Below are 15,880 nucleotides of genomic sequence, written 5' to 3' on the forward strand. Positions count from 1 at the left end.
TGTATGGAACTTCAAATGAGTATTTTGAACTAATCAATGAAGTATGATGAACTCGCTTAAGTAGTTTATCTCAACAGAAAACTCTCCTGTGTCGACTCATTTCAGGTGAGGAAACTGATTACCTTAAACCTTTTCAGTTGCATTAACAAAACAAATACCATAAAATTTGGTGTATAAGAAGCACTTTTGTTCATCTATTTATAGAAACTTTTTTTTTTTTTCAATAGCTTCCATGTGACCCAGTGTCCTCAAATCAATGTCAGATGTTAACAGTCACTTCAACAAATACGCCACACCTCATTACATTGGATTTAATTGCTGCTAATATTTTATATTAATATTGTATGTAAAATTTTGTTCCACTTTAGTTCCACTTCCATGGGTTAGGGTCAAATCAATGGCAGATATTAATACTCACTTTGACCAATGAGACATGGACAAAGTGTAGACCTTCAGTACATTATCCTCGGTACACCACAGATTGGACCGTGTTCCACACATGCTGCAAGTAGAGAATTGTCTCTCTGAACTTTGATTGATTTGGAATGTATAAAGTGATCATCTCACATACTATTCACTTTTCAGCTCGTTACCTCAGGTTTAAACACACTATCAAACTATATTACATGTGTGTCAACCGTACACATAGCAGTTGAATTTGAATCGTGCTAGCACACCGTTAGCTTTCTGGCTCATAGCGGAGCAGAGCAGACTCAAAGTATCTCCTGTTGCCAAGTAGTACCTAAGATCCAAATCTATGTTATCATTTGAAGTATAAATTAATGGTCTTCTTTTTTTTATTAGGAAGACACCGTGGTATAAGCAAGATAATGCACGTTGAGGTGTCCATTAGGTGAGAGCAGAACCTTCCAACCTGCACCAGGTTTTCATTGACTGTCTCTTTCTGTCTCTTCCACATACTTATAAAAACAGCTGCAGCCCGTCTGCTAATTCAAAACCAATTACCGTTACTATCTAGTCACAATAACCGTCTTTCTCTACCCAGTTGCAAGGTTAGGGTAGTAAAGCAGTAGTTTTTGGTCAGATTCTCCCCCCTTCTCTTTAGTTTGGAAATGCCACGCTTCCTGGAGAGAGCATAATCTAAGCAGCTATTATGCATCCTCCAAAACATATTTAGCAAACCAAATTAGCATCAGTATTTTGTAGCAGAGCGTGCTGTGCAGCTTATATCCAGGAATAAGTGCTGTAGGCATCGCACTGAGATGATTCATCTCTCCAGGTTTATAAGTAGAAGCCAAGGTGCATCAAAGGCTTCTGTTCCTCGACTACTGAACATGAATCCAGGTGCACTTCTTCAGAGTGGGCGGCTCGTGAATCTATCTTTAGAATCAAGCGCATTACATTTTTCAGCTTCATCTCAAGGAAGCTAAATTAGCATTTTTTTAAATCATCTGACACAGACGGAGGAATAAAACACAGGCGGATACCCACACACTCTTTGAAACTCACATTCTCAGAAAGCCTGCACTATATTTCTGCAGTTTGTTAGTGAAACTTTGGTGCTTTAATGCAGCCGCACGGCATAAAATCATCTTTCAGTGGTTGATAGTTCGAACAGATTTTAGGTCTTGATAGCAGTTTGGCTCTTGGAGGAGCTTTGAAGTTTGAAAGTTTTTTTTTTTCAAATTAATTTATTTTTTCTCTGCAATTCAAACATTTTATTTAAAATTCTTATCTGCAGAGTAACAGCTTGGAGCCAGTTATGTGACAGCTTGCTGGGTTTGTGTCCTCGGAGAATACATCTGTGTGTGAATCTCTCTGGAGAGCACGGACGCATTCATCACATCCCCTTTGGATCTGTGTGTGCGTGCAAGTTTGTGCCTGCAGAGATGGTGAATGTGAGTATTGGAGTCAGCAGGACTTTCGCCTCTAAACTCATGGAGTCCATATGCATATAAATAAGCAGACACTCAGACACTTTTCAAGCTATTTTCTGTGTGGCTGCAGAAACCAAAATAACAAACTGGAAATCACTTGGAGATGGATAAAATGTGCACCTTGACTACAAATACACAAATAAAGCAAATACATGGGTCCACTTTGGTGTGTTACAGCAAATAAGACACTTTCATTGGTTCAAATACAGAATATAGTGCGGGTAAAAAAAACTGTGATAGAGTTTCACACCTCTAACCAAAACAGGAGAATAAAACCGTGTTTGCATTGGAATGAAAAACTGAACTTGAAAAAAGCAATCTCACACAAGAACATAAATCAGTGTGCCATAATTTACCCCCAAAAGCCAAAACACATCATTCAAAACTGGTGACACAGGTGATGTGTATTGTATTACATTGTCTTATTCACACTGTGTTGTACTGCTTCGTGGCTGCACTGATTTCAGGCTGCAGTAATGTGTCCAGAGCAAACTTCTCCCCGAGGAGCAACAAAGTAAATGTGTTGAATCTCTAAAGAACTCCTCGGCAACACAAATTAGAAACAGAAAACCTTTTTGAAAGCACGGCTCACTGGCACATTTCATCAGGAAGCTGTGGTCTGTATCCTCTCTGGGTTTTTTTTCCTTTTCAGTGTCCTAATTTGTCCCACGTGGATTATCATCGGTTCCCTCCTGGCTGCTGTGACGCTCTCCAAAATGACAGATGTCGAGAGCTCAGGCCCAGATCTGTGTTTGCTCTCTCTCTCTCTCTCACACACACGCAAACCCAACACACTCGTTATCCATCTATTCACAGGAAATTAAATTGACTTAAATTATTTTCCATGAAAATTATCTTTTCTCTAACCATGAGCAATGCTTGATTATTCCTAACCTTAACAGTCTTAAACAAAACCCAAACTTTCTTTCTTTTCAGAAAAGGCTTTCATTTTATGGACTTTATTTTATATATCAGTGTAACTGCAACTCTATTAACATTGCACAAATAATTGACAGTAGGTCTGACATTCATTTTACAGCCTGGCTCTTCATGAGGCTTGTATAACATTAGCTTGAATTATCTGCAGGTGAAGCTTTCACCTGAGTTGCAAGTAGAAGTCGAAGAATTTGAAAAAGGAAAAATTGAATAAAGAGCAAGAACATAATTAAAATCACGTTATATTTTCATTCTTTTATTCTGCTAATTCAAATAAAGTCTGACTTTTTAGGTAGAATGTTTTTAGTCCTCTGAGTCCAAATACTGAGAAATGTTTCTTTCCTTGCTTTTTAGTGGAAATATTATTTCTATCCATTTGTCAAAGTTACATGGCTCTGGCTTTGGGCACTTTGTTGTTACAGCCTTTTTGCTCGCTGCCAAAATGATTTGTACGTGTTTCTTATCATTTTAAATTCCACCCATCAAATGTCACATGAGTATGCTGTGTCAACTCTAAAAGAATTGTTGACTCCAAATATGCTATTAATATGTTTACGAATTACCTTTCAAGAAGGAACAATTACCAATTCCAGAAAATGTGGTTAAATGGCCTGTGTCCACTAATTGCTTTTTTTTCTGCTGGCAGTGCCCACAACCTTAATTTCAGAGTGCTTCCCACCAGCGGTTACTGTTGCTAGGTTACAAAAGTTGTCTGGTGGCACTTCCGCTTGTCTTGTAGTGACCGTTAAGTCTGTTTTAAATCGCTCTGTATGCTTCTTGTTTGCTTTTATTCAAGGACATTTTACAAAGAAAACATAAAAACAATGGAAAGGAATCATTTTCCTCTTATTAGGAGCAGCTTTAGACTTGTAAATTGTACCCTTGATAAAACGAAAGGATTAGCTTCTTCTCCGCCATTGTTGACAAAGTTGATCATTCAAGTCCAGCCCCTTCTTGATTTTGATTGGTTGGTGAGGGAGAAGTGACATTGTGCTGAGGACGGTTTTGAATAGAAAGTAGGTGCGGCCAGCAAAAATGCTGTTAGTGGACACAGGCACTAATTGGCATTGATTATCACACCGTCACCAATGAGTATCTCCACTTCCAAAACTTAACAACTTATGTCATGAAGACTTGCTATATGTCCCCAGAAGGAAACAAGTCCCCACAATGTGACAGTGAAGTCGCATTCATGTCCCCACAACACGAGTAAAACAGGCCCACATACAAACACACACACACACACACAACATAATGAGTCACACATCCCAAAATGACTCAGATGAACTTCCAATCTACAATGATACACTCACAGCCACTACAGGGCTTTATGACACACATGAACTCCCACAAGCAGACAGGTTTTTGTACTCAGTCTCTTACTCCCACACACACACTTATACACACACACGCACACACACTTCTCTGTGCTGATGAGTATGCTTGCCTACTGAAGTGTGATTAGTTATATGGGTTGTATTTGGACAAAATGGCAGTAGGTGGTGACACAACATGACACATTGCCAGCGGAGCAGGATCATTAATTACAGTCATTAAACTTATCGCCCCCCCAAAACACACATTAACACACAAACACGCACACACACAGTCACTGTGTAACTGCCCCCTGCCTCACAGTCCCATACTTTAGTGGAAGTTAATTAATGTGCACCTGTTGACACAGCTGGACATGCACAGCATGAGGAACACTAACTTCACTCTGTGTAGAAGTAACTGCAGTCAAGTGCTCTGTGTGCATGGGTTTCTGTGTTTGTGAATATTGTGTGCTGGTGGCACTTTGCATGGCGCAGCATGGGACACAAACTCACATTCATGCATCACCGCTGAGCAGTAGCTCGTGGCTGAAGCGGTTTCCCTCTGACAAATGTCTCTCCTCATCAGACTCAAAAACACATCGCCTCTCTCCCACGTCTCTGCGCTCATGCCCCCCTGACAACAAAAAGACTTTTAACGTTACAACACAAGTCTTGTTTTGATCATATATTCTGCTCCTTATGGTTCTCACTACAAATATTCATCCGTCCCTCATCTTCCCCGCCAACTTTGAGCATGACACCATCTAACTGTGAGCCTGCAGACAGATGTAGTACAGATTGGAGCACAGAGGCTGGATCGTATCGGCTTCATGTAAACATAGCAAACAGGCACCAGGCAACAAACTGTGTTTCTTTGAATCGGAGAGACTTACATTGTGCTGAGATTTCAGATTATCTAATCTTGTGTGTCTCTTTTGCTCCTTTGCACCAGACCGAAATCATAACTTTGTCTCTCAGAGACACATATACACAGTGCTCTTTCTTGTTACTCTTTAACACAGTGAGAAAAACAGACATACAGCAGTTTTTCTGAGGAATAAAAGTATTTCACTTTCTTAAATGGTCCATTAGCTGAGCGGTGAAACTACCTAGTGATAGTGTGATGTTTCCTCAGCGACTCTGTCGCTGAGGAAACATCACAATGTACACATCAACACGTACAGGAAGGTAGAGAATAGAAAGTACACTCTGTTTCAGTTGAAATATACACAGAATTTACCTGAAACATTTCACATTCATTTCTCATATTACTTGAAAGAACAAAGAACTAAAGATTTATAGAACTATACTAGAGTAATTACTAAGAAAAATACTTTAAAGTGCAGGAAACCTACTATAAAGATAACAGTGGCTGCACTTGACACAGCTACAGGTTTTCCTCTGCATCAGAGCAGGGGCTCTGCTCATACACGCATGCACCACTACACCCGGGTAATTGTAACTCTATCTTAGGCCATGTCTACACGAACACGTGTATTCTTCCAAACTGAGTTTATCCCTCCTTCGTTTCCTAAAAAAACCCGTCCACACAAGCACGGTTATAAAATAACAGAAACGTTGTCATGAGAACGCCTCACCAACAGGCGGCGATGTAACCCAGTCATGCAAAGAAGAAAGAGAAAATCGCAGACGATCAAAAGTCTGAAAAAATCAACTGATGGAAGACTCCCTGGCAGGCTGCAATGGAGCATCGAGCAAGGGGGGCGATATATCAATGTAATGGATGAGTAACTGAACAGATATGTGTAAACATGTAAAAGTCCGGTTAGCGAGGGTAGAAGCATCACTGTCTTTGTCACGTCCGTCATTTTGCAAGGGATGTCGCCTCATTTGTGACGCCTCACAGAGGAGATAACAGCGCACAGCCTGACGTCACGGGCCAAAAACACCGTTTATCCCGTCCCCGTGGAAACAGAGTTTCTAATAGTCTTCACCCTGTCTAAAGTTTTACAAAAGATCTGTTTTCAGTGACCCAAACAATGTTTGTGTGGACGAAAGGCCAAAACGCAGAGAAAAAGCTACGTTTTGAAAAACAACAGTGTTTGTGTAGACGTGGCCTTACTCTAATGTTACCTTGACACTCTCTAAAGAAGGAGAGCTGTTTTTTTTTTTTTGTAAACACGGTTTATTAGTTTTCTTTTATCAGTACAAATAACAACCCGTCTGTAAGTGTATATTCTTTCTTCCTTAGTTTTAAGTTTGAGGGGTACAAGTTCAAAATGTAGAGACTGCAGAGAAGGAGCGCTGGTTTAGCTCAGTTGGTGGAGAGGCTACAGTCCTCGAAGCAGCGGCCGCAGGGTCGTCTGCTGCAATGTTTCCTGTCTCTCTCTTGCTGTTCTCTCAATAAAGGCAAAAATGGCCTGAAAAATAATCTTTAAAAAACCCTCTCTTGAGAAGTTTGCGAGTTATTACAGTCAAGTTACTCTGTTTTAAAACAACAACATACCTGATAAATGTGGAGAAGTAGGAGTGATAGGAGATGCTTCCTCAGCAGTTTCCCCTGGATACACATCACAGTTCTCTTCTGCAGATTTATTTAAACAAATGTATAAAATAATGTAAAATAAATGACTTCCTGAGGTGGCAATAAGTGTGTGTATTCCCGTTATCAGGGGCACCTCGTCCCGGTGCACATTAGCGCTGTGGCTACATAAACAGACCGTTCCCAGAGCGGACGTGCCGCGGACTGATTACCTTTAACGGCTACAGGAAGTAGGAGACGGTAAGATTTCATTTCAAGAAGTTTCTCTCACGGGCTGATCACGCTAATTAAACATACATTTGAACAGCGTCAGTAATGGTAGGTAACATACTCAATCAATCTATTACTACTTAGTCATGCGGGTGTCAGAGTTGCTGAACCAAGAGAGGTTAAAAAAGCCACTTTATACCCATATGATTATTTTGGTCTATTTTATGAGTTTATAATAGTTCCACAATTTAACACTTATTCATTAATAAGAACCCTTACAGAGAAACAAAATTTGATGTTATAATCATAATACCAAAATAACAAATTATTTCAGGGCCAGAGGTTTTAATGGCAGGGCCAGTGAATTTGTAAAGTTACTGGCCCGGAGTGCCAGTGGAAAATTGTGCTCATTGTCGACCCCCTGTGTTGTGATTGTTCTAGTACGTCCTCATGAATGTATTATCTTCTTAACATCATTACAGGCCAAGGATTTATTATGCTTTTTAACTTGTGACAGACTATCAGTGTATAAACTTTTAACCTTAGTTTGCGACACATATTATCCAGCTCTTTTGGGACTTATTACTTATTACCAAACTTTATTTCTCAAACTGATTTATGTTGCATAAAAAAGCATAGTGAAGCACAGAGAATTGATGTATCTGGGATCTGGGGAGTGATTTTCAGATTGTTGGACGACAGACGGCACGGAGCAGGAGGAGAGTTTGAGGCGTCTGTTCTATCACGCCGTCTGACAATCAGCAGCCTGTCTGTCTCCGTTATTTCTATCTGTCTGTCTGCGATGTCTTTTTCTACAGCACGTCTGTCTCCTCGTTCTCTATCGTCCTCTAACATTTGTTTCTGCTCACACGCTCAGACACACTTCTTTTTATGGATCCTGACACCTTGGAAAAGCACAGGTGCTGATTAATTCATGTTTTACATAATACCTGCTCTATTTTTAGTCAGTTTTTAATGTCTCACTGATTGTGCCTATTTTTACTAGGCTCTGAGAGAAGCCAGACTAATGCTGCAAAGCCTTTTTTAACACATTATTGGCCTGTTATGTTGTAATAAATTGAATATCTCAGAGTAGAAGCAAATATAATCACAGCAGAGATAAAATAGGTCCTCTTGTGAGTACAGGTAGGCGTTTACAGCCTGTTGGTGAAAAGAAAAATGATCTGAAATAAGCGTTAAAGGAAGATGAAGGGCTGAAACATTTACTCAAAATGTCCCTTTAAACCTACATTTTACTCCCGTCTCCGTCCACCATCCATCCATGTGTGAACCCTCTGAAAGTTAAGCAGGACTTGTTAACGTCACTCCTATTTTTGTCGCTCATCCATCCACAAACTAATACTCCCTCATTTTGAGAGAGGAAAGTAGCCCCATTTGTCAGCACCGTCACCGCTGTGTTTTCTCATTTGTCTGTCAGTGATTCGGCTCAGTGAGTTAACGGCAAACCTAATTCCCGCCGTTCATTCATTCGCCGCTCGCTCTCTCACTCGGGTGTCGGGGACCCGCTATAGGGTGGTGATTTAGTGCTCGGAAACTTAACTGCTCCAAGTGGAAACTCACAGAGGGAAGGAAAGGCTCTCCCTCCTCGTATGATGATTGATAAATGAACGTCAGGGGGCCTCCGAGCCTTCACTGCCCCGCTGTAATAACCGGAGAGACACGCGACTAAATCCTTCCACTGATCTGTCTCTCAGCCTGCTGTCTCTCTCTCTCTCTGTCTCTCTCTATAGTTTCTTTCCTTTCGCCTGAAACACTGAAGCCACTGTCCACAAATATCCTCCTAATATGTGATGACTGAAGCTTTTCTTTTTTGTCATTGGATGTATTTTTTTCTCCGGCCAACACTTCAGTTTGATGGATTGTTAAAAAACAGTGGTGACCACACTCTGCAATTTCAGGCCAATTTAGGCCATCTTAAATTTACATCAGTTTCAATTGGACGCAGTCTGACTCCGCTCCGAGCGCCACTTAAAGCAACATTTCACTTCTGTCGAGCATTTGTACGTTTGGGATGTGTTTTTTTTGACAGGTCAAGTACTATTACAGGTTCTCTCAAACACACGCTATTATGGTAGCTGCTTTTTGTGCTCATATAAATAGATTTATTCTGTTTTTCTTCAAATAAGTTTGCAATTGGATGGACAAGCAAGAACTAAGTGGTGAAAACTAGAATTTAGAGATATTTTTAGATACAATACCACATTCTTGTAATTAAAAAATATGCACCATATAATGCAAAATGTACTTTAATTTGTCCTTCACTTACGGGAACTAGAGAGAGAGAGAGAGACTTATTATTATTATTATTATTAATGTTGTTAGTATAATTTTATTATTGCTTCGTCATTTAAATGCTCTATATATTTTTAATTACATGATGCTTTGGCAATATTGTAACAATAACATTCATGCCGACAAAGATATAATATAGAAATAATAAAATTAGAGACAAAATAAAATTAAAATAAAGGGTATTTAAAAAAAACAGTACCTGTTCGGGGAGAGGAATGTGCTTCTTCTTTTAGATTTTGCGAAACAGCTCATTTTTGGGATTTGAAAAACACACATTCCTGAACGCTTAGTTTTTAATTTTCTCTTATATTTAATATTTGTGACTTTTTTTTAATAAAGAGGAAACTGTTTAAAAAAAAAGAAGATGCAGATGCATCTTTCAAATTATATCATATTTGACAGTATCTTTTTGTTTCACCTTTTAAAGTGACACACAGTGATGGGAGTGATTCAGAAGTCCAGAAAGAAGGCTCTCTCACTGAATCAGACTTACATTTGACGTTCACGTTGTCCGCACACTGCTAACTTTTAGAAGCATAACTTTAAGAAGTACAAATTGACAGAGCTGATGTAAAATTTAAAACGCTCATGAATAAAGAATTATTTTAGGTTTCAGTCTCTGTACATATTGATACATCTATGTTTGCACTCTGCAGCTCTTTTTGGACTAATTAGATTGGGTTGCATTGAAGTATCAGCATATTGGATTTTGCAAAACCCTGAACTATATTCAGTGATGATATTCCAGTGTTTTATAATGTATTTCCAACTATATTAAACTACATTAAATTTTTATTCATATTGCTTTTTATGCTCCTTTTATTGAAGGAGAGAGAGGACAGTGGATAGTGTTGGAAACAGGGGAAGAGAGAGCGGGGACGACAGGCAGCAAAGGGCCGAGGGTGGGAGTCCAGCCCGGGGCCGTCGCACTGAGGACTGAAGCCTCAGTATGTGTGACGCAGAATTTAACCACTGCTCTAAACCTCCGCCCCAAAAGCCACCTGTTTTGAAGAATACTCCACTCCCCTCATTGTATTAACAATGAATGTTGAACTTTCACTAAATAATAAAGAAGTAATTGTTTAGAAAACTGTGAGGAAGTGTGAATCTTTGAGGTTCTTTTATGTATTTTTTTACTGGGAGAATTTATTGTTTGATTGTTATGACAGATGGTTCCCATGTCAGCAGAGATAGCTTCTTCTGAGCTCTGAATAATAGTTTGGTTCAACAGGTGAATAATTATCTTGTAACCTTTGCAAGTACACTCGCAAAGAATGTGTTTTTGCTCTTCCTGTCTTTTTATAAAGTCACTAAAGTGTGTTTTAATCAGGTCTGTCCAGCGCCAAAAAGTGCCAAAATGTTTGGTCAGAGGTCAGAGAGGAGCTCATGTTCAACATGTAATGGCTACATCAGTGTAATATAATCATGGTCAGTTCGGTATGATGTTCTTGAGTTGTGGCTAATTATCTATTTGAGTTCCTGTCACCTTCTCTGACGCCCGTTTATAACATTCTTTGTCCTCGGCTGATTCTGATCTCCAGCCATAACTGCCGCAGCACGATAAGGCCCGACATCTCATGCACCGGTTTTTAATTCCCCTTCGTGTTTGACAAAGAAAGACAACACCGTACGATGTAGATACGAGCCAGTGAGTGCTACAAGAGTGCCTGATTATATCTCCACTTGTCCTCTTTGCTGTCAACAAGCACGGCTGGCAACGTGTGCTGTGATCCGGCTCATGCAAAGCTATAACGGAAGAGCACCACAAGCTGTGTTCAAAGGAACATACCTCCATCTTGGATATCAAACATTTGGCAGCGGACCCAGTGTGAGAAACCCAATAAGCAATCGGCAGTGCAAAGATAAAAGCTGACCCCACTAGTAGCAATGCTAATCTCTAAAAAAAGCTGGTTATCCTCAGCTGCTTTACGGAACAAACTGCCTGATGTTTTATTTTAGGATCCAAAACATCTTTCATAGACTAACTGAAACTTATTTGTTTATCTTTAAGTATATATATTTTTATTTTTTCAAAGTTGGATATGTGTGGACATGTTTCTACAGCGTCTAAGGTTCAAGCCACTGGGTGGGTGTTTCCCATGCAAACACACAAGTGATATCCGAGAGCTGCTGTTGGTAGGGGATGCACCGTGAACTTCTGTCATGAGCCATGGACCGGAGCACATCAGAGCCCTGTAGCCTGCAAGATTTTTTTCCCCCTCTCTAAAAAAGCACTCATCAGCTAACCCAGTATTTCGCAAGCAGACCTGCCAACACTCCCGATTTGGGTGGGAGTCTCCCTCATTCTAACCCACTCTCCCGATTATCTCCCAATTTCACATTGATACCAATCAAACGGGTGTTCCTCAACCTCTATGTGGGATATGTGTCATAAGACCTGGCAACCCAACTGGAGGCAGCAGCAAGCATGCGCAAACCACTCTACCTGGCATGCTGCTGAAAATGGCTGAAACGGGCCCAAAGAAGAAAAATATACCTCCAAATTTAATCCCACTTGGTGTGAGGAATTCCTCTTTATTGCCGCTAGCTGCATACACACATTTTGTAAGGTGTGTAGAAGGGACGTAGGTGGGAAATATGATGTTAGCAACATGCTAACTGTGCCAAGCACAAGCAAAACATTGAGGCACGTATATTGTGCGCAGTCTGTCTGAGGCTGACCAGATCACTATACCCCAGAAAATCTCCCTCTTTTTCCCATCCTAATGTTGGCAGGTATGCATTAGGAGGTGGAAAGTGGAAGCTAGCAAGCCAGGCTAACTAGCCTATATTGGAAAGTGGAAGCTCTAACTTGACATCCGCAGTGTTTACTGCTTGTCATCACTTTTTTTTGTGTTAATTCACAACCACCTGAATGCCACTGTCAAGCTCCTGCACACTTTGTGCTGTCTTTGTCCAACTTAAAAGAAAACTAGATGCTTAGCTAGCGTTAGTTAGCGCTGTATCTCTCTCTTGGATTCTGGTAACCTCAGTGCCTTGCATGTTTTTTATACTGAGGTAATAAATAATGTAGGTTAAGTATTAATAGACAGACATGGGACTAAAAAACAGCTTTTTTTGGTAAGAGCAGTTTTGACCAAATGAACACACAACTCAAAGCAACAGCGGATACTGATTTATTAGCAAACATTAGCTTACATTTCAGTTTGGTGGTAAGCAAATCTTTATTGCAGCTCTTTAGAAATCAGGCAAGTTGCCAAACGTTAAGTTTTGACAATTATTAAAGGTTTAACGTCCCTAAGATGTAAATTAATATGTACATTTGCTTACAAAGTGTACAATTGCTTGGAGCAACTTTGCCCTCAGAAAGCTGAATTCGAACTGGCAATGTTTTTCATTCTGTCTCTTCTGAAGAAATCTGACATCCTCCATTGTGGTCAAAATGTAGGTGTCTGAAGATTAAGGGCAACATGTTGAACTTTTATTTGATTCATCCGGCAGTAACACACAACATGACCTTGTTCTTCTTGCTACAACGCTACCTTGCTGAAAACATTTATCTGTTGTGTGACAGTAACAGTTACTGTAAATGCCTTTAAGAATTTGAAGAAAAAACAGTTCTCTCCTTAGTGCTACCTGACTGAATGTTTTGTGTGCTCCAGGGATTCTGTCTCCAAACAGATATAATACGCTTCAGTCTGAGGAACAGGTCTTATGCAGCTTTCAGCACATGATTTTGCACTTTTTGTACGACGCTGCTCTCCATTGGCCTCCCTGAGGCTGTCTCCAGCGTTTCCCTCTAGCTAATGTTTTGTCATCTGAAGCTGTGATATTATGTGAATTAGCCTGTGGCGGAGATTGCCTTGTGGTAGCAATTCATCACCTGTTTGGCAGAGGTGACTGCATGAGCGACTGAGCGAGCGGTTACCGGCATGACGTGCGGAGCGAGCATCTGGTGCAGGGGGTTAATTGAGGGCGATTAAGGTGATTAATAGCTTTGTTTGAAGTGAAAACACAAGACAGACTAGCTTGTGTTACAGAGCAAATATTTTGGGGAAAAAATCCATCAGTGGCGGGAGCGCAGAGTGGCTGGAGAAGGTAGCAGTCAGGTGTGTAAGAGTGTGTGTAGGCTCTCAGCTTAATGGTAATTTGAAAAAGACATAGTGTGCTTTAGTGTGTGTGTGTAGAGAAGGAAATAGAGACATAGACTTGTATGTGATCACTGAGGGGGAAAGAGTAATATTGACATGGAGCTGGCTGGTTAAAAAGAGCTTCTGTTTCCACTCTGCTCCGTTCCTTTTATTGTCTTAGAGGGAAGCTTTCTGTCTGTCTGTTTGTGTCTGCGTCCAAGAGAGACTGAAAACAAGACAAAGTCATGCTCAGATATCCCTGCTCAGCGCGAACGTGCTCGCACACATACTGCGGCTTTTAAAATCCATGTCTCCTCCACAGATGATGATATCTTTTCCTGCCAACACAACCTCGCTAAAAAAACCTTTTGACTCTGAAACAGGAAGCAATTTTACTAAAGTGGATCGAGAAATGCTTTTTTTCCTCAGGCATGACGGGCAGGGCTGCAGCATCACAACAGATTTAGTTGCAAATATTAAAATCCAACTCAAACTGTTATAATAGAAATATGTTGACTGAATATTGAACATTAAAGCTCCTGTGAGGAGTTTTTTTGCTGGTTATGAAACAGACTGAAATTAATTCTGATTACTCTATATGACCTACAAAAGCAAACCAGACCATCAGCGACAACATTGATTATTTCTATATCGTTATTTGTGATGCCTGAAGCTGCTGGCGGGGGGGTAGGTGTCAGAAGAAGCGATTAACTGCACGCTGCCTTTGTTTACATTTTCCAGGGCAAAAATCTAAAGTGAATGATACATATGACTTTTAAAGAAACCGGATAAGATTTTTTTGTTAAAAAACACCACAGAGGGGGCGCTGTTTGGCTCAGTCGGTAGAGCAGGCGCCCCATATACAGAGGCTACAGTCCTCGTCGCACTGATCGCAGGTTCGACTCCCGGTCTGCCGATCATTTGTGCATGTCATCCCCCACTCTCTACTCCCAACATTTCCTGTCTATCTTCAGCTGTCCTATAAAAATAAAGCCAAAAGGCCAAAAAAATAATCTTAAAAAAAAAACAACAAAAAAACACCACAGAGTTACAGCTTTGTCCACAGGGGCAACAAAATCAACCCATCAAGTTCCTCACAGGAGCTTTGAATGTGACTTTTTTCCCCCAAAGACCCGTTGATGTCAAACTAAAAACGGATGTCTAGTTAATGGCCAGTATAAAATACAATCATTAAAATGAATCACCACTGGTGACAGTTGCTTTCAGATGTCACATAATTGGTTAATGTCACTCGCATGTAGTTACAGGGTTTCAACTGATTGAAGTATGAATAGCTGTATCTGTAAGGTGAACCACGGTGAGTCTTAATCACATCAAATCCTACACCATGAAGACGAATCGTAGAAAAACAAGTTCATAGTCACTGCAGGTCCTTTTGTTTGGTAATGATAGACTTAAAATAAGTGTTCAAAAGTTCTGTCAGTTAATGTTACCTCTGCTTTTGTTCTTCAGGCCAAAAGTTACACCAACAAGAAACCCCGACTTCGCTTAAACGTATTTAAATGACAGAGCAGTATTCGTTAATAGCTGAACAAGTTTTAGGGGAATCTTAAAAAGAAAAACATAAGGGCTGCTGATCCTGAGCTATAAATGACAAAAGGATGATTTATTATGCATTTAACTCTTCCATTATTCAGTTTGTCTTTGTGTATCAGTGTGGAACCTCCCTTCTTGCTCCTCCTTTCAGTTTCAATTAAACGTCAACCTAAGATTTGGAGATTTATGGCAGTGCTTCGTCCATTTTTTTTTTTTTTTTACCTGTTTACTTCTTTGAACTGCTTCTGCTCGCGCTGAACCCTATTTAGACGAGCTGTTCATGGAGCGTCATTAAATTAGACTCATGATTCATAGCATCGAGCACGTTGGAAGTGGGCAGTGTACTGGGGCGCGAAGAGATTCAAATTGGATAGCCTTAGACTGTAGTTGAGTTCAGTCATGCAGTGAAGAGTATGTGGAACAATCTCTCCGTGCTCCTGTATCAGCCCTGTCGCCTTATTATATATGTACAGTGTGTTCACCTCATGCCCACCTCTAGCACTTACTCATCTCAAATACCTTGGTCAAGAATTCAGGAGTGGTAATGGCATGTAAATTGAATAAGGTCAGTCATCTGCAGCAGTGGGCTGTACATAAATTTTCAGCATAACAGTGATTGCATAAGTTGGCATTTCCAATTTAGCACAAAAAACTTGGGAAACTTGCTGAAAATCGACCAATATGTAGGCCACATACTAAGCATCAACTCAACGTTCTGCTCATATCACTGATCGCGTTACATCAGAGTAGAAGATGTTCTATATGAACGTTTTTCCCTGGAGAGATCCCTCCGACAATTTGTAAAACGAGCCATTTTTGGCTCAAAGGGAGCGACGCAGGCAGGATTGTGATCCGTCAAGGTCGTCTGTCAGAAAGCAGGACACGTGTCTGAGTTCGGGGAAGTGTTTCATTTCAAAACAGGAAACGCTTCGTGAGTAGGGAGGGAGTTCAGCAGGCGGACTGACGCAGTGACAGCCTTTGCCTCATCCCACATATATCCTAGCAGCCGTCAAAACACCAACCTAAAATAGAGACTTTGTTCCCCATAAATGGCTT

Source organism: Semicossyphus pulcher, unplaced genomic scaffold, assembly GCF_022749685.1.
Source record: "Semicossyphus pulcher isolate SPU_LCO1_2020_fin unplaced genomic scaffold, fSemPul1.0.p SCAF_4, whole genome shotgun sequence".
Lineage (NCBI taxonomy): Eukaryota > Metazoa > Chordata > Actinopteri > Labriformes > Labridae > Semicossyphus > Semicossyphus pulcher.